The sequence below is a fragment of the Pipistrellus hanaki genome, assembly GCF_964339955.1.
Source record: "Pipistrellus hanaki genome assembly, chromosome: 2".
NCBI lineage: Eukaryota > Metazoa > Chordata > Mammalia > Chiroptera > Vespertilionidae > Pipistrellus > Pipistrellus hanaki.
The window spans coordinates 67,491,205-67,515,422 of record NC_140504.1 but is presented as its reverse complement, the minus strand read 5'-3'; the positions used below and the strand labels follow the sequence as shown (position 1 = coordinate 67,515,422).

The following is a 24,218-nucleotide window of genomic DNA, read 5'->3' as shown; positions in this document are numbered from 1 at the left end:
TAATATATGAGATGCTAAAGAACATGGATTAAAAGCATAGACTCTGATACCAGACTGCTTAGGTTTGAATCAGGGCTGTTTTTAAGTTTCCCCATCTATAAATTAGAATAATGTTAGTATAGACCACATAGGGTTGTTGTGAGGTAAAATGAATTTATTGACTTGTTCTGGGGAGAGAAACCCTGAAGATCAGCCCAGGAGAGAGGGGCTCAGAAGCTGCATTGAGTACCACCCTTCAGAGTAAAGTGGCTGATGTCTTCAGTCCACACTATTGAGCCATAAAGGGGACATGAGATTGGAGCTTCTAAGCTACTCATGGACCAACAATGCAGGGCAGAGCTTAGCCCCAGAGGAAAAGAGCATGAGCATATGACCACCAGCCTCATCTTCTGGTGGCAGCCAGAAGATGAGGCAGAATCTTTCAAGATTCTTTGGATCTCATAATCTCTTAGGTTAGGAAGCTGCTTGGGTTTGATGCCTCAGCAGAGGGGCCTGTTGAGACTACCACTAGTCACACAAGCTGGGCCTTTGGCAACAATTTAAACCTGTTGTGATGACAAACAAAAAGAAAGTAATCTCTGCAAGAAATCATATAAAAAGATAGACAACTCCCCTAGCTGCGTAGCTCACTTGGTTGGAGGATCATCACAATATGCCAAGATTGCAGGTTTGATTCCTGGTCAAGGCATGTACAAGGAGCAAGCAATAAATGCATAAGTAAGTGGAACAACACATATTTTAAAATATATTTTTATGGATTTGAGAGAGAGAGAGAGAAACATCAATGATGAGAGAGAATCATTGATCAGCTGCCTCTTGCATGCTCTCATACTGGGTATCCAGCCAACAACGCTGGCATGACTAGGAATCAAACTGTGACCTTCTGGTTCATAGATCATCACTCAATCATTGAGCCATGCCAACCAGGCAGAACAACAAATTGATGTTTGTCTCTCTACGTCTTCCTATCTTTCTCAAATCTATAAATAAAATGTTTTAATTAAAGAAGATAGACATTTATTTCCTCTTCACCCTCCCCTATGATACCATGGGCACAAATACTGAAAAGAACTTGATAAAAAAAAAAAAGTACTATCTCCACCCTAAAGAGCTCACGAGTATTTGGTATAACAAGCATTCAAACAAAGAAATATTACACAATAAACTTGAGGACTTCCTAATAAGACACTGTGTTGGGTCTTGGTGATGGTTAAGAATTCTCCAAGCCAACCAGGGAAAGAAATCTAGAGATAATAGGCAATGCAGGTATCATGAGGAAATTCTCAAAGGCATGAAGGTGCATAATATGTTCCAAAAAAATATTTAATTAGAATTATGAATACCGGGGGAGGAACAGATGAAGAAGAAGTAGGGAGGAGGCTAGAAAACAGAGCTCTGAGATAGAAGGCTGGAAAGAGTTTCACATTAGATATTGAAAGGCTTTCCATCTATGATGAGATAAAGAGCAGGAGATTTATTTTGTAGGAAATTAGGAACCAGCAAGAGTTTGAACACAGGGGAGTGTAACATGATCAGATTTATATTTTGATCTATATCACCAATGATAATATGAAAAGTGCACTGGAAGGGAGAAACTGTAGCCAGAAAGGAGGTTCAGTAATACATGCCACCAGAAATATGTCCACAATAACTATAGTTCCCAAAAATTAATGGCAATAAAAAAGGGGACTTTTGAGTCCTCAGCATCATAAATTCTCTCCCTTATATTTTTAATGAGGCATACAAATCAACTGTGGAAAGTCATTTTAAGAATATCTGATAGAAGAAATTTAAGAAAGGAAATAAATACTCATTGCAAGACTGCAAAGAAGCATACATTTTACTAGAAGACCAGTAATCTCCCCAGGAATTAGTAAACCATTGCAAACCATTAATTTCATGGTTGTCTACTCTGTTAAAACCTTTGATTTATTTTCTATATACATGCATACGTAATATACATACACACATGCATACATAATATATATACACACATGAATGAAACTGGCCACATGAATACCCCCAAAACATCTGATGCCAATAAGTAGTGTCAATTGTTAGAGGTTCAACTTCACATTGACTCCACTTTAGCTCTTTATTTCACCCTTTCTTCTTTTCCAATTGGGAAAAGAGAAAATACAGTAAATGAGCCATAATTTTTGGCAATGCATATTTAAACTAAGGTCTGCCAAGTTCAATACTAAAAATGCCGCAGCTGTTTGCACAAAACGTGGGCCAAGAAATTCCTGCATGACTGACAATATGCTCTTGCTTCTGGCCTCATACTCTCTGACCAGGGTATTTATTTCAGCAGCTGCCAGTTAAACCATGAGAGAAGGAAGGATTTTTTTCTCATCATAGAGGAGAAATCCCTAAAAGGGAAGGATTAAGTATTTTTAATAAATGGGAGTACGTCTAAGGAGGAAATCTGAATATCTGACAGGTGAGAAATACATGTGGGAATGGAAAAGTAGCCATTTTCACAGTGTAGGTAGGACTAGATAGATCCATGTATTTGGAAATTACCTTACCTCTTTTGCAGAAGAGAGCTCTAGGGGCCTATCTCTGGTGCCTAAAACTAGAAAATACTGCTTCTTATGCAGCATGGCAATGCCTTCCTGATGGTGGTCACGCCAGGCATCCATATCTCTCTGATGGCAACATTGGAAGTGGCATTAGCAAACACTAAGAAAGTGTCTAGGTGTCTAAGTACCATGTCCCATATCAGCCTGCAGCTGTGACGGGACCAGCGCCAAAGGCATTTATAGAAGGAGTCCAACAGGGACGGTGGCTATCGCTTGCCAAGGGGGCAGCCAGCAGATGGAGAAATATCGCCTAAGGCTCAAAATGTAAAGAAATTCTACAGTGATAACTGCAGTGAACATCACTCAAGGACACGGGGATAATTTAGAAAACAAAAACTTGGGGAAGTTAGAGAATAAATAAGTAATCCTTTCAACCTTCCACATTCAACTTCAAAACAGACAGAAAGTTAGACAGATGGAGATAAAAATTATCATACCTACTATGGATAAAGCTGACTGCAGAATGTGGCTCAAGAGCTGCAGTTAAAAGAGATGGTTCAGAATTTATCCTAAAAGAGACAGTGGCATAGCTGGACAAGGGAAGCAAGGAGCAGGCTTGTTGGAGAGGACACCTGAATTTTATGCCTGTGGGCAAACTCCCTCTAATAATAAGAAGAAGCTTAGCTGGTCACATTAGAAATGGACTATTTCTAATATAAAATTACCTAGTCTTTCATCCATGGTTAATGGTACATAGAGAGGAGAGAGGGTCCCCTCCCTAACTCACTATAAGTTTTCCTGTAGGAGAGTAAGGTGGTAATTTCCTCCCCATGATGAAAATACAAGGACAAAAGGAAATTATTACAATAACCATAATAGTAATGGCAACTATCATATGCTAAATGCTTGCTCTCTGCCAGCCTTGTACTTTGTATACATTATCTAAATTTATTCTCACTCAAACCTGAGTAGTAGGTATTGTTTTTAAACCTTGATTTTACAGATAAGTACACAGAATCTGGAAATCAGGTATCTTGCCTAAGGTTACATAGCTATTAAGAGCCAAAGTCTGGAACCTGTGCTTCAAACCCCCAGCTTCCCAGGGCGTTAGTGAAGATTTTGAACTCCTACGTACTCCACCAAGAAAGCCAAGAAACCGTGTAAGGATTAAGTGAGCTCCAGGTTTTATATAGGTGCACCCAAAAATAGGTTTAAAGTTGTTTGTATAAATGTAAGAGCAAATGCTGTGTTCCATGTACTCATGATTGTAAACTTACTTTTGCCCACCCCTGTATATTATCAGGGGGCAGGGCAACTGACAAAAGGCCTTTGGCCTAGTTGTAACCTACTTTTTCCACATGGTTAGTTCCACAGTTAGATATACTCTTTCCTTTAAATCCTCTTCTTATAGCTTTATTGAGATATAATTGTTATATTAAAAACCTAAATTGATTTAATGTATACAATTTGATACACTGAGTTTGTGATAGCATCACCACAATCAAGGTAATAACCAAATTCATCACCTCAAAATGTTTGCATGTGTTATTCGCTTGGTGTGTGTGTGAATCATTAGTGTCTTAAAATCTTAAAATCATGTAAATGGATCATCTGTCTTTATAATTTCATTGAGTTTCATTTGTAAGTTCTATAGGAGTATAATAATTTGTATGAAAGACCCTTTCAAATCTGATGAAAGCTTCAGACTCTATTCAAAATTGTTATATATACAGACACCCTCAGGATCTTGCCCACACCTTCCAGGATTCAGACCAGCATCCATATATTTCAGATAAGAACTCAGTTCTTTCTTCATGACTGAACTTGCCTTTCTCTTCTCTTTTCATATGACCCTCTTTGGGATGTATCATTAATTATCTTTTTCAGAGGGAGGACATAGAAAATAAAAAAGAGATGATAGCCAAAAAAAAGAAGAAGATGATGAAGGTATAAGAAATCTAATTTAAAAAAAAAGTTTAAGTATACTTGCCATATTTTTTTTATCCACTTGAATATCTTGGATATCTACACTAATGAAAGAGAAATATGCAAATTTACCCTATCTGTGACACCCATCAGCCAATCAGGAGTGAGTATGCAAATTAACCCAACAAACATAGTAGGTTAATTTGCATATGTAGACACAGATCAGCCCAGTGGGGCAGGATGCCAGCTATGAGGGGAAGGATGGAGGATGGAGGGAGGTACAGGAACAGCCCCATTTTTTGTTGTTGTCTTTTATAAATGTATATACTAAACTTAATAAAACATCTAACCAACATTTTCCAAGATACTGCCATGTGCCTGACCATAGGAGAGGTACCAAGGATACATACAAACTTATAAAAGAAACTCAGTAATCAGGTAGGAAACCAGATATGTAAGCAATGAACTAAAAGATAATGTAATAAGGGCTGTACCAGAAGAAACTACACAGAACTGTGAGGGCCCAGAGATGAGAGCAATTGAATCACCAAGAGAATCTGAGAAGACTTTCTCCAAAGGTGACTTTTTAATTGGATCCCAAAATAGTTATAGATTTTGATCAAAGGAAAAAGGCATCAAGATAAAACTTGAGAACTCTACAATGAGGGGAAGAAATAAGATCTGTGGATAAAATTATTTATTTATTTATTTATACCTTCTTTTAGGTTGTAGAGAAAAAAGTAACTATTTCCAAATTCATAGAACATTTATTCATCTCCTCCTACTTAGAGATAAAGATATATGTATATTAATAAACTCATGTACTATAAATATAAACTATTTTTACTGAGAAAATGTATATACCAACAGAGATCTAGGTAGAAGTAGAAACTACTAAATATAAGTAAATAGACATCCAGATATAAATTTATTAAATTGTGTTATTTTTCACCTAAATGAAATTGGCTGAGTATTTATTTGATGTTATTAAATGCCCACCAGTTGCCATATTCTTTACAAGGCACTGGGGATTTACTGAAGAATAAGCCAAAGTAACCTGATATCACAGAGTTTATGTTCTAAGAGAAGAAGATAGAAAATAAACATGTGATAAATTCCAAGTGTGGCTGACTTAAAGTATATTGCAAACAGCTAAGGTGTAATTACTAGCAAAAACCAATAGTTTTCTCAAGAATAAAGTAGAAAATCTATATAAAAAATAAACTTTTGAGTTAAGGCATTGGAGACTGGCTAGAGCTTTTAGAAATTGAGGAGTCATGATCACAAAGACATGGAACCACAGGGAGGCGGGGAGGAGAGCAGACATCCTATTGGCCATTTTTCTCTCAGAGAAATTCCTGGAAGCAAAATACTGAGAATTAGATCAGAGAATTACACACCTCTGTATATGCAGGTGTAAACTGGCACTCTTTGTATTGACCTCTTTGTGGCAGGGTCTGGGGGACTGGAATTAGGGAATTACAATACCTACTGCTATTTCCATAAGAACCTGTCCTTTGTCTCTGATCTGGGAGTCTCTTGACTTCTGTTAAAGACAGAGAAGCCAACAGAGATTTAGATAATCTTATTGGGACACACACACACACAAATTGGGGCTGCCAATACATTCAGCCATCTATGAGTCCTCTTAATCATACTAGGAGACAATTCTTGAGTATCTTTCTTCCATTCTAGTTTTCAAGAATGTTTTTATAATGAATAGCCATTGTGGGATGTGTGTGTGCATCTTTTTCTGGAGCAATGGACAGGTTGCTTATATAAAAATATATATCTATAAGGATCTATAGCTCTATGCAGGATGGTTCTTTTACAGTGTGTATCATTTAAGGAATTTGTTCATTTCATATAAATTATTGAATTCATGGGCATTGAATTATTTATTGTAAAGTAGTCTATGCTTCTCCTAGAGAAGAGGATAAAGCTGGAACAAGTTGGAATTATGTCTGAAATATAGAAGAGCTTCTTGGATGATCAATGGAAAACTCACAGAAGAGAACTCTGATACTCAAGGATCAAAGATAGAGACCACATAGGAACTGGTAGAAGGAATGGAGACATGAAAGGGCTCGGGGGGCAACCATAGACAGTAACTGAAGTCCCAGAGAGATATCTCAGCTGTGGGGATGGGGAGGTGCCACTGAAAACTCTGGGATCCCCAGCAGAGAACACCAAACTGAGGAGGGTAACCACATAACATCTAGCTATGAAAAGCAGTGGGGTGCTCTCTGTCAGGGAGTGGCAGCTGAAAGTTTGGACACCATCTTAAAGGGCCAATACACAAAAATTCCTTGTGGAGCCACCTGCTTTGTGCTCTGACAGAGGGAGGGTGAAGTGGACTGAAGCTGTGAGAACAGAACCCAGAACTGGGGACTCAGATGCTAAGCTCAGAAGGCAGACACCCTGAGTTTCCTGGGCTGAGTAATCACCTCATGCAGCAAAGGACATTTTTCCCACATAGACATCTGCCTTGCCTGGGGGGAAGACAGTTGACATACCCTATTGGAAAACACCTTTCCCTGAGGCCACTTAAGATATTAAAAGTAACAATTAGCCTCCAGGCAGAAGCAACTGCCCCACCCTGTTGAAAAAACTCTCACCACACGGGAGAATGATTGCCTGAGGGTGGAAAATTCAAGTAGGAATCCTATCATTCTGTAGACTCTGAACACTTTTGAGTCTTTGCCTGATCCAATTAGTCAGAAAACCAGTTTTAAAACCTGTCCCGCACTAGACATTGAGAGGTGTAGACGATCTACCTAATACATAGTCACAAACTCATACAGACAACCTAAATGAGGAAACAAAGAAACAACCCCCAAATGAAAGAACTTGCAAATTCTCCAGAAGAAATAATGAAACAGAAATAAGAAATTTATATGAAACAGAGTTCATAATAATGATGTTAAAAATGCTCAATAGTATGAAAAAATATAAAGTAAATATGAAAAAATAATAGTCTGAGATAAAGAATGACATAACATAAAGAAGAAATACACAGTAGATTAGGGGAAGCTAAAGATAGAATCAGTTAATTAGAAGACAGAGTTGAAAATATCACTCAATTAGAGAACCAAAAGGAAACAGAAAAAACAATTGAAAAACAGGAGAACAGCTTAAGGGAGCTGTAGAACAATGTGAAATGTAACAATATTAGAATAGTAGGTGTGCCAGAAGAAGTAGAAAGGGAGAAAGGAATAGAGAAGGTATTTGAAAAAATAATGGCAGAAAACTTTCTTAACCTGATAAAGGAAAAAGTTACACAGTTCAGGAGGCACAGAGAACCCCAAACAAGAAGAACCCAAGAGACCCATCCCCAGACACATCATAATTAAAATGCCAGAAATTAAAGACAAAGAGATAGTCTTAAAGGCAGGAAGAGAAAAGAAAACTGTTACTACAAAGGAGTTCCCATAAGACTGACACCTGACTTCTAATCAGAAACTCTACTGGCCAGAAGGGAATGGCATGAAGTACTCAAGATAATGGAAAGCAAGGATCTGAGACCAAAATTACTATATCCAGCAAGGCTATCATTCAAAATAGTTGGTCAAATAAAGAGCTTCCCAGACCAAGAAAAAAAAAAAAAAAAAAAAAAAAAAAGAGTTCATCACCACCAAGCCAGCATTATGAGAAATGCTAAAGGGATTGCTGTCAGAGATTGCTGAGAAGAAGAAGAAACAGAGAGAAACCTAGCAATACAGAATTAAAATGGCTATAAATAAGTACCTCTCATAATAACCCTAAATGTAAATGGATTAAATCAAATCAATCAAAAGGTGTAGGCTAGCTGAATGGATATAAAAACATAACCCAAGTATATGTTGTCTACAAGAGACCCATCTCAAAATGAAAGACACCACACAGGATGAAAGATAAGGGATGGAAAAAGTTTTTCCATGCAAATAGAAAAGAAAAAAAAAGCTGAAGTAGCAATACTTCATATCCAACAAAATAGGCTTTAAAAGCATCATGTTAAGTGAAATAAGCCAGTTGGAGAAAGATAAATATCATATGATTTCACTCATTTGTGGAATATAATGAACAACATAAACTGATGAACAAAAATAGAGCCAGAGAGGAAATATTCTAGAATATAATATAACAGGATTACTTATATGATATATATATTCTAGAATATAAGTAATCCTGTTTTTTGCAGATTTTTAACATTTCCTACAACTTTTGTGATATCATACTATATTAATACAGTTTGGTAATATTATTATACTTAAAATCCTTTTATTCTTGAAATATTAATATTTATTGCATATAATATTATTATATGTAAGATCATTTACTTGAATAAGTGGTGTTTATTGCATGTAACATTATCATATTAAAATTGTTTTTCTTGATATATTAGTATTTATTCCATGTAAAATTATTACATTTAAGATGGTTTTTCTTGAAACATTAAGATTTATTGCATGTAACATTATTTTTTTAAAATATATTTTATTAATTTTTTTTTACAGAGAGAAAGGGAGAGAGATAGAGAGCTAGAAATGTCGATGAGAGAGAAACATCTTCCAGCTGCCTCTTGCACACCCCCTACCAGGGATGTGCCCGCAACCAATGTACATGCCCTTGACCGGAATCGAACCTGGGACCTTTCAGTCCACAGACCCGATGCTCTACCGCTGAGCCAAACCTGTTTCAGCGCATGTAACATTATTTTATTTAAAATCACTTTTCTTAAAAAAAAAAAAAAAAAAAAAAAAAAAAAAAAAAAAAAAAAAAAACTAACCAAAGAAAATAAAGCTGTGTTTCAATGAATTTTATCAACTTAACTAGAAGTATTGAAATTCAATTAGCAAGTACTCTTAAGTTTATAGTAGTTTATGTCCTAATTAGTAAATACGTAACTCATATTTGGCCTCAGAAGTAGCTCATGGCATTTGAGACAGAAAGATTAGGTGCATTTAGTTTGAATAAATCACCTTAAGGAAAAAAAATTCTTGGAAAATAGAAGGTTTGGGGGAAGGTTGTTGAACTCAGGTCAGTCTCCTACCTGCTACAAAGGCTTGTTTATAATTAATCTGATGGTGATAAAAAGGCTTTTAATTAGATTTCCAACACAAAATGGGAAAGGATAGGCTTGGGGTCTGAAACACAGAAGAGTTCAGCCATCTGCTGCCAACTAGCTCTTGCCAACATGTGATTTGCAAGTTAAATTATGCCAGCTGATGACATATGGCACTATTTCCTTCTTTAAATATCTTACTCAAAATGAGTTTGCTGCTCTGCCACTTGGCTAAATGCTAAATGCTCTCAAATGCTGAGTTGGACTTTCAGAAGTCACAGCAGTTGCCATCATTTTCCTTAGTAAACAAATCTAAGTAAGGAACACAGATCTAAGTTGCTGCCTCATGTGTTACTGTTCTGTAAAGTGACTATGAGTTTGAGAAACTTGACCACTGAGATGGTCACATGTAGAATTTACAAACTTAAAATTTTCTTCACAGCTTTGGGATAATGAGGTAAAGGAGACAACAGTCACCTCCCTAGATTTCAACCTGTAGCTGAGGAAAGAGGACAGGTGGTCTAAAGAAAAGAAGTAAGACATCTATTTGAATCCACGGCTTTCTCTCAAGCATGATGTGTTTGTCACCTGGCTAAGGAGTGACAGAAACTCTCAAATATTTAAACCATCAACACATTGCACAATAATGTATTCTTACCCATGGCCTAAATCTGAAAAGCTGTTTCTTTCAAGGTTTCACACTTGTTAACAGCTATAGTTTGTCCTTAGATATATTGAGACAGTCTTTTGCCAGACCCTTTATGGCAATAACTATAACTGTGTGCTATATCCTATGTAATAAAATAGTAATATGCAAATTAAGCATCACTCCGCTATACCCACAAGCCACACCCACTAACCATGCCCACAGCCAATCAGAGTGAGTATGCAAATTAACCCCAACCAAGATGGCCACAGAGAGCAGGAGGGAGGCTTGGGTTGCCCTGGCAATGAAGGAAGCCAAGCTTTCCACACACCCTGGAGGGCCCAGGCCTCCACTTTAGGGTACAAAGTTTCAATTATAGAAGGTAAATTAATTCCAACAGAAATTGTGGCAGCCACTGAGCTTGAGGAGCAGGAGGCTAGTTTCCCCTGGGCAATGGAGGAAGCCAAGCTTTTGCAGCCCTGGCTGGCTCAGCCTTCACTTGAGGCTACAAAGTTTCAATTGTATAAGATAATAAATTTCAGATACTAGGGCCTCCACTTGGGTGACTGGGAGTCGTGGCAAGCCTGAAAATCACTGTAGGCCCTTTATTCAGGAACCCCCACCCTGATCCGGGACACCCTTCAGGGCAAACCAGCTGGCCCTCACCCATGCTCCAGGCCTCTATTCTATCTAATAGAAGAGTAATATGCAGATTGACCATCATTCCAACACACAAGATGGCTGCTCCCGTGTGGTCAAAGATCCTGCCCCCATGTGAACACAGGATGGCCATCAGGGGAGGGCAGTTGAGAGGGACCAGGCCTGCAAGGGAGGGCAGTTGGGGACAATCAAGCCTGCAGGGGAGGGCAGTTAGGGGTGACCAGGTAGACCAAAAACATGAACATATGAGTTCTTGACAGAGAATGTGAGTGTCCTCAGCCAATCACAAATTTCTCTACCTGTAATCTACATGTTCACCTGCAAGTAATGGACTTGAAGCTATTAGAATGGAAGGATGGGGCCTATTGGTCATGCTTTTCTCTCTTTTGTTTGTATCACCTACTTATACATACATTTATAATCTAACTTATTGCTACCAATAGGAATTTTCTTTAGATAAGACTTGATCTCTTGACATTTGCAACATTTTGCCAAATTCTCACTGTGAACTACATCATTATAAAATCAAATTTTAGCCCCCTTTTCTTTTTACTATATTAATCTGAAATAAAGCAAAGACTTTATGGCTTTCCTGACCAGGGCAACATATCTAAAGCATCCCATTATCATTTGTTATTGTAATCACAGAAGATTTAAAAGTCCTTCAATGTCTGCTTTAACCACCATTTGATAACTATTCCTCCTGAACTCAAAACAATTCGGAAAACGCACTGAATTTAATGGCTTATAACAGGACATGATCAGGAGTGTCCATCTCCACTTACCTAAGGAAGGCCAATTAAAATCATCTTCAGAGGTTGTTAAGGCTGCTTAAGAAAAATGCTTTCTGTGAGATCACAATCTTTTTTAATTTTTTTTAATTGATTACAGAGAGGAAAAAAGAGAAAGAGATAGAAACATGATTCATGAGAGAGAATCATTAATCAGCTTCCTCCCACATGCTTAACACTAGGGATTGAGCTCACAACCTGGGCATGTGCTCTGACTGGGAATCAAACCATGACCTCCTGGTAACTGGGTTGATATTCAACCACTGAGCAAGATCACAATCTTTAAGGACCAGCCGAGTCAGGAACTTCCAGGAGCTACCTTGACATGACATGGAGATAGGCTGAGAAAAAAGCCAAGAAGAGGTGAGCATGGCATGATTTAGAGTTGTGTCCTCTCAGAGTCGCCACCAGCCACCTGTGGCTTTTTACACTAGACTTCATTAAAGTTAAATTGAATCATTCATTTCTTGAGTTGCTAATAGCCTCACTTCAATGCTCAATAGTCATACAGGCTGATTTATTGGACAGTTCAGAAACAGAACATTTCTTTCATCACAAAGCATTTGGTCAAACAGCATGATCTAGAGCAGAGGCAGGGAATCTTTTTTCTTCCAAGTGCCATTTGGATATTTATAGCCTCATTCACTGGCCATACAAAATGATCAACTTAAAAATTATCTTGCTATATTTGTTCAACTATTTAATTAACTTATCCTTAATGTCCTGGCAGGGCAAGACCAAATGATTTTGCAGGCTTTATAAGGCCCAACCACCAGATATTTCCCACCCCTGATCTAGAGGAAGAAAGAGTGCTTACCTAAAGTTAGATCCATCTTAAATTCCATTTTTTTGCTTAGGCTAAAATAATGAAATCTTATTTAAGTTACATTTCTAACCTTTGAAAAATTTATGAGCAGAAGCTAGCCCTCAGGCTTATTTCTCAGAAGCAGAGTCAGAAAACAGACAACCTTCTCATATTTTCCCAGTTTCTTACCCCGACCTTTCCTGACAAGTCTTAGCCTCACCTTCTGTTTCCCCACCCATTGGAAGGAGATCTGGAGGTAGGAGTTTGGTAGGTATTACCACAAGCCATTATCTACATTTCAAAAGTAAACAAAACTGGGCCCAGTTAGAACTAATAACAGGGGAAAGAGCTAAACTCCATTCTGATTTTCACAGAGATGACTGGGCATTTTAAAAGGAGAACAGGGTGTAGAGAATGGGAGTAAGCAGAAATTCAAAATTGCGAAGGGTAAGTGAGTGTAAAGGTGCTTAGAACAAACAGCTATCCACTTGCTGGGAGATTACTGAAGCTGTCCTTCCAGAGAGCATTCCTGAAGACTACATCTCAAAGGAATGGCTTTCATTCAGGTCCTTGAGAAAGAAGCCCCTGCCTTGTAAAGATACATCTACATCTCAAAGAATTAGAGAAAGGATTCAGTATTGGAAACCCTTTTTAGTAAATGTTCTAAGAAAGTGAGATCAGGTGTTGACTAGAACCAAAAATCTATTCTTCTGATAGCCCTAAGCTTTTCCAGACAGGGGTTTCAAATGGGACTTTGCTGTCTCAGGAACCCCGGACCTTAGGCTATCAGAAGCCATGTTAAAGTTTGGCCAAGATACTTAGTGCAGGGATTTGAATGGAGTATTTGTGCCAGGAGCTCTTTGTAGTTTTACTATACAGATTTTTCCAGAATGCATAGGCAAACATAAATTATGTAATTTAATATACAAGGCAACCCTCTGATGTGGGAATCATTATTCCCACTTTATAGTTAAGGGAACCAAAGCTCAGAGGGCTTAAATCACTTGTCCAGTTCACATACTAATACACTGAAAAGCATATTGGAACCCAGATTTCTCTGAGAAAATACCATGTTTTTCCCCATATAACCCATAACTTTGTCTCCCTACAGATCTCTCTAATTTGTCATGCATGTTTCTGTGGCTAGTTTTCACAAAAGTGCTCTTGCCTTTAAATGACAAAACCCATAACATATGAGTAGGAAAAAAGAAACCTCACAAAATGTCAGAAACTTGTGATTAACAGGCAGCAGGTGTACAAACTGCAAATGTGAAACTCACATCCATTGTCATCTCAGCAAATGGCTTGTTCCCAAAGTTGCTGAAGGGGGAAATTTGATTATCTTTGCTTCCCCAGAAGACTGATAAATCGAATTCAGACTGCTATTGTTTCAGATACAGCCTGAATCTTCCATAGGATTTTAATCAGCAGCAGCATTATGTAGCATATGGGAGCTCTTTGGCTGAAAGGAGACTCCAACCATCAGGGGTACATCCGCCCAACATGAAAGGAAAATAATAATATGAAATAATAGTACTTTCTTATCCATAGAGAAGCTTCCCTCTGAGAAACTCCAAGGTTTATGTTCCTATATCTTCACAGCATCCTGTTTGGTGGGTTAGGGAACTACTTGACTGCATTCCTGAATGCTGACTGGCTGATCCCACTATTTTCTATTTTATAGCGCTCACTCTCTATTCCCATCTATAAATTCTATCTCTTTTCCACTTTCTGTCTCTTCTGTTCTCTTTAGTTTGATGAATAACTTTCACCCATCCTTCCTCATTTATACCCCTCTATCCTTCATTCCTCTTTCTGACTGCCAATTTTCTTTCTCTTCTACTCTATTTTATTAAAAGCCTAGATGGAAAATCAGGGTTAATCAGAAAATAATTGTATAGCTCAATATATCATCCTTCATAATACATCAGTGGTCAAATGTAGAGATCATTTCACTTATTCACTCCCTTATTCACCCAAAGCTTAGTGATATTTGTTTCAAGATTCAAAGATGAGTAACATTTATTTTCCTTTCAAGCATGGAAAATAAATATAAACAACTAATGACAATGCAATGTAATAAGTGTTATCATCTTATTGCGCCCATTGAAGTATAGAAAAAGACAAAGGTTAGCAATGTGGTATCTGTGGTGGCTGGTTCCTAGAGCTTTCAGATCTGGTTCCAGAGCCAGGCTCAGAAATCAAATATAAGGCTTCTTTTTATTCCCCTTTTCTCTATCTTGATCTTTCTTGACATACCTCAACCACCACACACTCAGAAAGGTTGTGAAAGGATCTTTTGCAAGATTATTTAACAATATTACCATGCCAGAGAATGGCATTGACCAAGCTAATCAGTCAGTTGATGAGTCAGCTCTTTATTTTAAGTTACCTAGAAATGAAATGGTATATATATTTTTTTCTAATTGCAAGAAATTTGAAGAATGAACTACTGGTGCCATTAGGAAGCAAAACAGAATTTAAAATAAAGAGTCAAGACCTGAGTTTCACATCCCTGTATTTTGTCCACAATGTGAAATCCAAAGTGGTAAGCTAGTAAATGTCAGTGTTATGCCCTCAGGTAATAGACAGACTTCAGCAAATGACAGAGAGAAGGATGGTTGAAAAGAGAAATGGCCAATGAATGACATACTCCATTAGCGCTAGAGCATGTCAGAAGATGCGATTTCCTTCCCATGACCCTAGATCTAGTTAACTAACCCCAAAATTCTAACTGCCAGAAGTTATAGGAGTTGCTTTCTTTACCATGGTATTGACATCAAAGTACTCAAGCCATGAAAAGCAATGCCTAAAGTAATGAGTCCTTACAAAAGAAAATCTACATTGATTTTTTTTTTTTAACAAGGATAGGAATTCAGTAAAATAGATTCTTCCATAATCAATAATGAGAAAAACAAACAAAACCCTCTTCCATTAACATCAAATCTTAGGAACAATCAGGCAGAAGAACAATTCTGGGTGTCTCAGACAAGGCCTGAAAATAAGACTATAATCACCTGTGATTCTAAGGGGGGTGATAGTGTTCAGGTTTTATATTGAGCATAAAAATTAGGGTCAATAGGGTGAAGGTAAGATTGTAATATAGCCCACTAAGTTTTATAAAATGAAGATATAATCTTTTTTCCTGCTTTTATAAGCATAGTGCCATTTATTTAATAATGTTAAATAAATCTTTGTTGCATGCACGAATGAGTAAACAAGTAAATAGATACTATTACCAAATGCTTCAAAACAATATTAAAAATTATTTGCTGAAAAAAATTGTAAAAGGAGTATAACAGACTGTCCTTGACTTAATGAAGTTTCTACTTTACGATGGTGCAAAAGCAATACACATTCAGTTAAAAACCATATTTCGAATTTTGATCTTTTCCCAAGCTAGCAGCATGCAATAAAATACTCTCTCATGATGCTGGGCAGTGGCAGTGAACTACAGCTCCTAGTTAGGCACACAACCACTGGGGTAAACAGTATTCTACATTGTACTGGGTTTTTAGTGCTTTATGGATATTGTGCTTTCTGTTTGCATATCCCATCATGTCTGCAAAATGCTACATCATCTCTATCTCCCACTCGAGTGAGAAGGAAAAAAGGAAATTATTTTTGAAATGAAACTCAAATCATTGCCAAAACGTAGGCTAATGTAATTATTCTGAACATATTTAATGTAGGCTACTCCAAGCTATGACACTCGGTAGGTTTAGTGTATTAATTGCATTTTTACTTATAAATCTTATTATTAATTTATGACGGGTTTATGGTGGGTTTATAACCATATCATATGTATATTAAAAAGCTACATGCAAGAAACTAATGAAAAAAACTACATATACAAACTCCCAAACTTCCATATTAAACTCCAAAATTTATAAATCTTGATTTGCACAGGCAACACTACTCTTTCAAAACTGATGTGAATTAGGCTTACTGGCTAACTGTTCAACAGGCATCCCCAAAAGTCCCATTGTCTTCACACAACGTAATTTTTATTTGTTTCTTTGTCTGTTTTTCTAACATCATTGAGGGAGTGGGATTTAGGGACAAAGAGTTCTGCATTATGAAGTTATTCAAGGACCCTAATCTTTTAGATCTTTTACCACAAAGTTCTTCGCTGGATGTCCTATATTCAGCCAGCAAATGGTGGAAGGCAGAAAGCCTATGGCCAATGGTGTAGGAGGTTTTGTGGTCCAGGCATGAAGATAAGGACATCATCAATCTCTGCCCACACTCCACTGGTCAGAGGTCAGTATTTTACTTTAGGTAGAAAAGCTGAAGAGTTTCATTTTGATAAATAAATAACAGGCATTGTTCGTTTTCAAGTGAGGAAATTTCTAGGAATTTTACTAGCCATGCTGAATAAAAGAAATTAACAAGGGGGTGAACTAGAGACAGGGAGATCTGGTCAGAAGCTACTGCAGAGAAAACTAAATATGGCCTCTTCCATGAGGAACCTGTTTCTTGATCACAGCAGATATGTGGAATCTTTTTAGAGGTTTCTCAACAAGCCCACAGAATACCAGTGCATGCGGGAATTCACAGACAAAAAGCTGCCAGACAGAATTGCAAGGATCGAAGACAACAAATCAGAAATTAAGATTCTAAGCATTGACAGAGGTGTGATGAAATTGATCTTCAAATTCTCTCGAAAGTGCAGGCTCAATACCCAGGAGTTCATATCAACAATTAAGTTGTTAAACCAAGTGTTGAACAAATTTCCAAGTACAAAGAATTTGAAGCCAAATCATAAGACCATAAGGACATACTAAAGTTTGCTTGGTATAAGAGACATCATCTAAATATCAAAATAGAATGATGGAAAAAAAGAACTTCAGAAAGGGACTTTATTCATATGATTCAGATTATGTTTTATGTAAAAGACATCCCAATTATCCTGACATTCTTCCATAGTCCATTAGATATCAAGGCTAAAAATTCTCATTATTCTTGTGTCATGAACCAGTGGCTGGGACAAGGCAATGGAAAAAGTATGGATCCCACTTACCCTGGAATGACCTCTGCCAGCATGTCACATCGACCAGTCTCACTCAGATGTTGGACAAGTTGGGGATTAAATACAAGTGTTATGACCTTCTGACTGTTTCATTGATGGCAATGAAAATGGAGATTTGCTTTTTTTTTTTTTTTGACAGAAATGTGCAACATAAATATAACAGTGCCATCTGATCTAAAAGCAAAAATGTGAAAGCTCTGAAAGAGCCTGAATTCAGTGTTAAAAAAAAAGAAGGAAAGGTTCTTTTCAATAACAGTCTGTTTCATGGTAGTTGAGGCATAAATATCAATCATGAGAGTGTATTCAAAAACTTAATTTTAAACAGTGTTGACCATTTATTTCTGTATTAAAATTACCAATATGACTCAAAATATAAATAATTGCTTTCTATATGTAAAATATAGAAAAACTCTAAGACATTCTAGGACTTCAACGTACTATCTATAATAATAAAAGTGTAATATGCTAATTAGACCAGTTGTCCTTCTGGATGACCTTCCAGACGAAACCAGGACTGTGAGGGAAGCCCAGGTTCCGAGTGCCAGAGGGAAACTGGTGCCAGCAGCCACAGGAAGGAAGGCTTACTCTTTCATGAATTTCATCCATCAAGCCTCTAGTCCTATATAATAAAAGGCTAATATGCAAATATACTGAACAGTGGAACTACCAGAAGAACCAAACAATTGAACAACCAGTCACTATGATGTGCGCTGACCACCAGGGGGAAAGCACGGAACATGGTGGGCTTCAACAGTAGGCAGCAGAGCATGGAACAGGTTGGGCATCAGGTGTGGCAGGATGGTGGAATGGGTGATGGGGGGCACTAGTCCAAGGCAGGGCACTGGTTGCTATCACTGGGGTGAACCTTTGGTGGTTGTTGAAAATTCTTTGCTCCCATGCACTGCAGTCCTGCCTGGCGCTCACACCTGCTGCTGGTACAAGAGCCACCACTCACAACTGTTGCTGGTACCCAGTGCTGGTTCTGATCGCTTGGCACCATCAGTGGGTACAAGTGGGCGGCTGCTGGCCCTGATGGCTCCTGGGGGCTTCTCCACCTCCCCCTGCCCCTGTAGGGCCATCAGGGCAGCAGCTACAGCTCACATCCACTAATGGTGTCAGCCCTACTCACATCTGCTGCTGGCACTGGCCCCAATCACTTTGCATCATCAGTGGGTCCAAGTGGGGCTGGCGCAGTTAGAGTGTGGGAGCAGCAGCAGCGGAAGCAGCACTGCTGGCAGGAAGGGGACTGGGGGCTGTGGAAGGAGGGGCCAGGCAGGAGTTTGGGAGGATGGGCTGAAACCCACCCTTGTACCCATCACAGCCTCGAGGTCCACAGTTCTTTTCAAGGTGCATGAATTCATGCACTGGGCCCCTAGTCTATATATATAAAAGCCTAATCAACTATTATGACTGGTCAACAGCTTGATCACTTGACTAGTCTCTATGATGCACACTGACCACCAGGGGGCATATGCTCAATGCAGGAGCTTCCCCCAGTGGTCAGTGTGCTCCAACAACAAACCTCCTATGTCCCCTCCCCCCGACCAGCCCATGCCAATTGAACCTGATTAGGACTGGGTGCGATGGCCCTGATTGGCCCTGATTGCCTGCCAGGACAAGGGACCCCACCTATGCACAAATTCATGCACCGAGCCTCTAGTCATATATTATATTACTCATCTTATCGTAACTTTTCTCCAGGTAAAGAAACCACCTGCATGACAATTTCATTGGTTTATTGATAATAAAATCCTTTCCATTTGTTAATTGTACTGGAATTTCCTAGAACACCAATAAAGAATGTACCATTGGTTACTGATACTTGAACACTAAGAAAGTGTATGTTTATTGATTTTCCCCTTTTGTGAAGAAGCATTTGTCTTGTATATTCTTCCATTATAGTTTCTATTTTATTTTCAGTGATTACTAAAAGTAAGCACTTTAGGATATTACATTAAAAAAAAAAAAAAAAAGCTATTGCAGTAATATGGGCAATAAATGAAGAGGTAAGACCAACACAGTAGAAAAAAAAATGACAAGAAAATTATAAATATGAAAGATATATTGACTGATTTGTTGAGTGAGCAGAAAACAAAAAAATTAACAGTTCTGGGTTTTATGTATATATATATATATTTAAATTTGAGTGGTCTTTTAGTTGATTGATACATGTTTTGTTGGTTTGATATGCCCCCATCCCTAAATTAAATTAGGATAATAAAAAATATTTAGATGAGAAGAAGAGTGAATAGAGTATGGTATCCAAGGGAAGTCAGGGAAATCTAATGAGGAATCAAGGAAAACAACAAATAGAAGGAATGCTTTGGGATTCTGAGGGTTTTGAAAGCAATGTATGACAAGAAATTGTGTCATCAGAAATCAATGTGTGACAGGAAATTCAGTGGCAAAAGTGAAAAAATTACACCCAGAACATTTCCCCATATCTGTTATGTTGCTATCTGCCACCATTGTCAAACACTCAGATGCAGATAAAATGCTTGAATGAATAATTCCATTTTAATTGTGGCAACTGGCTTACAGCACACATTTTGGAGGATTCTGCAAATATGTTATTTTTAGTGCTTTGAAGAGAAAGGCTCACAGGTAACCAATTAATCAGATTGATCTATTAAAAATTAGATTTAATCACATTGCTGACATGCATTGTAGGAATTAACTAATGCTCCATAAGTTTGAAATACACAATGCAAAACCATTATTAGACCAAAAGCAGGGTGCCATGAGTCCCTGGGAAAATAAATACGGACTTTTTAAAGCATTCCTGAAACCATTCAGCAGCTTGTGAGAGATATGAGCACAGCAGCAGGGCTGAGCACATGGTAATCCTGTTGGTGAGAGTAACAGCCAGCGTCAGGAACTGAATGTGAACCGGCAGGCATTTCAGGCTTCTAAACACATGCCAGCCTCTCCGCCGGAACCTATTAGTAGAGAATTCCAGGATGTTCTCCCTATAGAGTGCCAGCCAAGGTAAAAGAAGAGAGGCTTCTTTTCTCCAGGGCTTCTATGCATTTAATTTTTTTTTTATTATTAAAGAGATTAGTTTAATTAACTATTAATGTGTCAACCAAGAGAGCATGCTTTACAGTCCTTCTACTTTTTAAGGGATGCGGGTCTGTGATGGTGCTGAGGTGGCACCTCCCCAGAGCTGGACTCCTCGAACAAGGCAGAGATGCTAAGACAAGCCTGACTGGTGACTTTCCCTGAAGGATGTGGGCACACTGTCGTTAGACTCCAAGACAGTGTTAGGGCCAGAAGTGGAATATTGGTGACGAGCTGTGATTATAAGAAACTAAAGGCCAGGGCATGAAATTTATGCACAGGTAAGGTTCCTAGGCCTGGCCGGTGGTCAGGGCCATCTTCCACCGCTGCCTACAGCCAGCCCCGCCCCCACCACCAGCCACCTCTGGTTCCTTGTTTGCCAACAGGCCATTGGAGCATGATGGCTGGGGAAGGGACCAAAAGGTTAGCTGTTCCATTCACTCGCTGGGTCCCATCCCTGCCACCACCTACCCAGTTCCCGTTCTCCACCAGAGATCAGAGCCTGATGGTTGGGGGAAGGAACTGAGAGCTCAGTCATTCCCACTTGCTTGCTGGCTCTGCCAATGCTGTGCATCGCCCTCTGTGTGTTGGGGGCAACGGTGGGGCAGGGGCCTTGGCCTGGTGCCACACATGTCCCCCACCACCGATTCCTGGTTCCCTGTTCATGATCAGGCAATTGGAGCCTGCTGGCTGGGAAAAGAGACCAAGCAAGAGGTGGTCAGTGCTTCTCATAGTTGTGAAAGAAAAGAGCCACATGCTAACCTGACAAGCTCAGGGAAGGCCTGCGTGGCAGTCTTGCAAACTCAGAGACCTAAGATAACCACAAAAGATGGTTTGAAAATTAAATATCTAACAGGTTATAGTAGGTAGTCATGTCCCAGATATTTCCCCAGACAAAGATCAACTTTGATCTTTTTACTGAGCCCATTTGCCTTTCTGCCTCTAAGATAACATATCTATGAGATGCCTGGGTAACTTGTAACTTCCCTTTTTCCGGAGCCCCTGGGGCACAACCAAATGTGGTGAGCGCCAGGACAGATGCCTCAAATTCCTTCCTTACCATGTTAATTGTTCCTGCACTCACCCGAGTACATGTCCATCATTTTACTTTTTATCCAATCCCAGGAGTTTCCCACCACTTTGCTTTCTCCCGCCTCCTTACTCCATCACCAATGAATTTCATGTAACCCACCTATGTCTCTCCTTTGCTTTCAGTTTATAAATAGAGAAATGTAACCCGCCCTTCTTTGAAGCATTATCTCAATCCGTTGAGGTTCTGCTTCCTGGCATATGTTGACAGTAAGGCTCAAATAAACTCACAAAAAAAAATTCTTTACAGGTTTCAATGTGTTTTTCCCCCCCCGTTAATATGGTGAATGGTCGAATGGTCATTCTGGCCATTCTGCTGTTAGCTGTTAGAGTCAATTTGCATATTACCCTTTTATTATACAAGATAGAGGCCCAAGGGGCTGTGGGTGGTTTGCAGGGCAGCCACGCCCCTGATCTGGGTGGGGGTTCTTACTGGGGAGTGGGGCCAGTTAGGGGGAGGGCCATGTCTGGTCTCTGGATATTCTGGTCGTTCTCTGCTTCGGTCGCTGGGCTTTTATTACATAGGATATTAATCATGCTCTGTTAACAATGATTATTTTGTTTTGATTAAAGAAAGCACATTCTAACCTGGCTGGAAGTTGCTCTGGGTACCTGGGAGCTCACCTGGAAATTCAGCCCATCCTCATGGGCCTGCCTATTATCATGGAAAGATTAACAACCAAGTTGCAGAAACCAGAGGCGCCATCCCTTTGCAACCCCCAGGCCTCTGCAAACCCCAGCCCACATTGCCTGTAAACTGCCCATTTTGCATACCCAATCTTATGTACTTTGCTTACTTTCCCATATAAACTTGCTCTTTCCATACAATACTAGTATAAGTATAAGCAGCTGGCTTATGGTGGTGGGGAGAGCAGATTTTTATGGATGACCTGGTGCTCTCCTGTACTGCCACCAGTATTGGTCTAAATGCTCATATACAATTCAACCTTGTCTCTGCTGAATTGGCACAAGTAGAGACAGGCAGCCCAGACCCATTGACTCTCTGGTTTCCACAGCACTGCAGTCTCAGATGCATTGACCCTGCCTTTCTTTCTTCCTTTCTTCACGGAGGGTCAGACTTGCATTTAGAAGGATACTCTCCCAGCCTTTCTGGCTCCTTCTCTCTTTCCTTTCTCATAGCCATTTCCTTTAATAAAATAAAACCTTTAATTTTATCTTACTGTCTGTTTCTCGGAGCATCTGGACTAATAAACTCCATATCTCAAATATCTTCCAGTCGACAGTTATCAATATTTCTCCATGTTTGCTTTAGCTATCCTCTCGGCTGTCTTCCCCAAATAATTTAAAGGAAAGTACTTAATTATTTTCATAAAAAGAAACAAATCTACATCTATCCTTCAGTTGTTCAATACAAAATTTATAGAAATATTTTGAGGCATCTATGTTGTCTCTAGGCAACAGGATCACTTTTAATAAAATTTTCATTAACTTCTCAACAATCATGCAATAATCCACATGCACAAGTACTCTATCAAAAATGAATGTCTTCATTATACATATTCATGAGTAGAATTAGAAATGTTTAAACACACACATTTAATATACTCCCAAACAGTGTAATAGATTTAGAGTGGAAAATGGAGCAGAAGATTCCCTAAACAGGAATAAGTCATTGCTCCCAAACAGCAGAGCACCAGAAAATATTTGAGCTACTATGAACCAAGCACTCTCTACTTAACCCTTTCCCAACCTAATGAGGTAGGTACTAACATTATTCTCATTTTACAGATGAGGAAATTAAAGCATAAAGTAATAAAGTAACTCACTGTAGGTCACACACTTGGAGAGTGGCAGAGTAAATATAGGACTGGCCTGGATGCAGCCTCTGCCCTCTTGATCATTTGACTGTGACAAGAACACAAGGTTTATTCAGAAGCAGCATGTGTGGCTTGGGTTGGGTGGCAGGGGAGAGCAGGCAGAGGAGGACAAGGGATGAGGCAGAAGTGATAAGCAGAGATCAGGCCATGAACAAACTTGGACTATCAGAAATGATACAACTATTTTTAATGATTACAATAAATAATAGTGATAGTCATTAGTTCTGGATTTGATGAAAATGCAAAAATGTGGTGAATAAATCAGTTGGGCCTCAGCCAACTGCATCTATTTTCTGTCCTTTGAAAAATAATTATTGCTCAATTGCCCTCCATTGACAGGGACTGGGAAATAAGAAAGATTTGTTCAGTTGTAATTAACATAGTCATCTTTACCGAATTGTTGCTTAGTTGCCAGAATTGCATCCACTCTGTTTTCAGAAGTTTCTGCCAAGTGTTATCCTCACAATACTGATTGTAGTTTCTTCAGTATAATTCTCTATTACATTCTCAAGACCCACCAGGGTACAGACTGTTCTATATTAACATGTTTCCATGAGCCCAATTAGCTCATATTTTCTTTTGATAAACATAAACACATCTTATAACATTACATACATAGTTAAATTTCTTTGGCAATATTACTCATAGTACAGCCTCAATCACTCTTGCATGTTATAATTTTTAATGAAGTAACTAATTTTTATTTCAGAGGACCCGAAGGTAGGTAATTGAGAACTGTCATTTGGCATATTAAAAATTTTTAAATTCACATCAAAAAAATTAATTATAATTTTTTATTAAA

General features: G+C 38.6%; 1 long non-coding RNA gene and 1 pseudogene across 9 annotated transcripts in view; one reads left to right on the top strand and one right to left on the bottom strand.

Moving 5' to 3' along the window:
* The window catches only part of LOC311617600, a 1,721,005-nt gene that overhangs the window by 254,075 nt on the left and 1,442,712 nt on the right, over positions 1-24,218 (bottom strand). The gene's annotated exons all lie outside the window — the stretch shown is intronic.
* Positions 16,849-17,711, top strand: LOC311616909 (histamine N-methyltransferase-like; annotated as a pseudogene). Its single transcript has one exon. The product of its transcript is annotated as a histamine N-methyltransferase-like (transcript).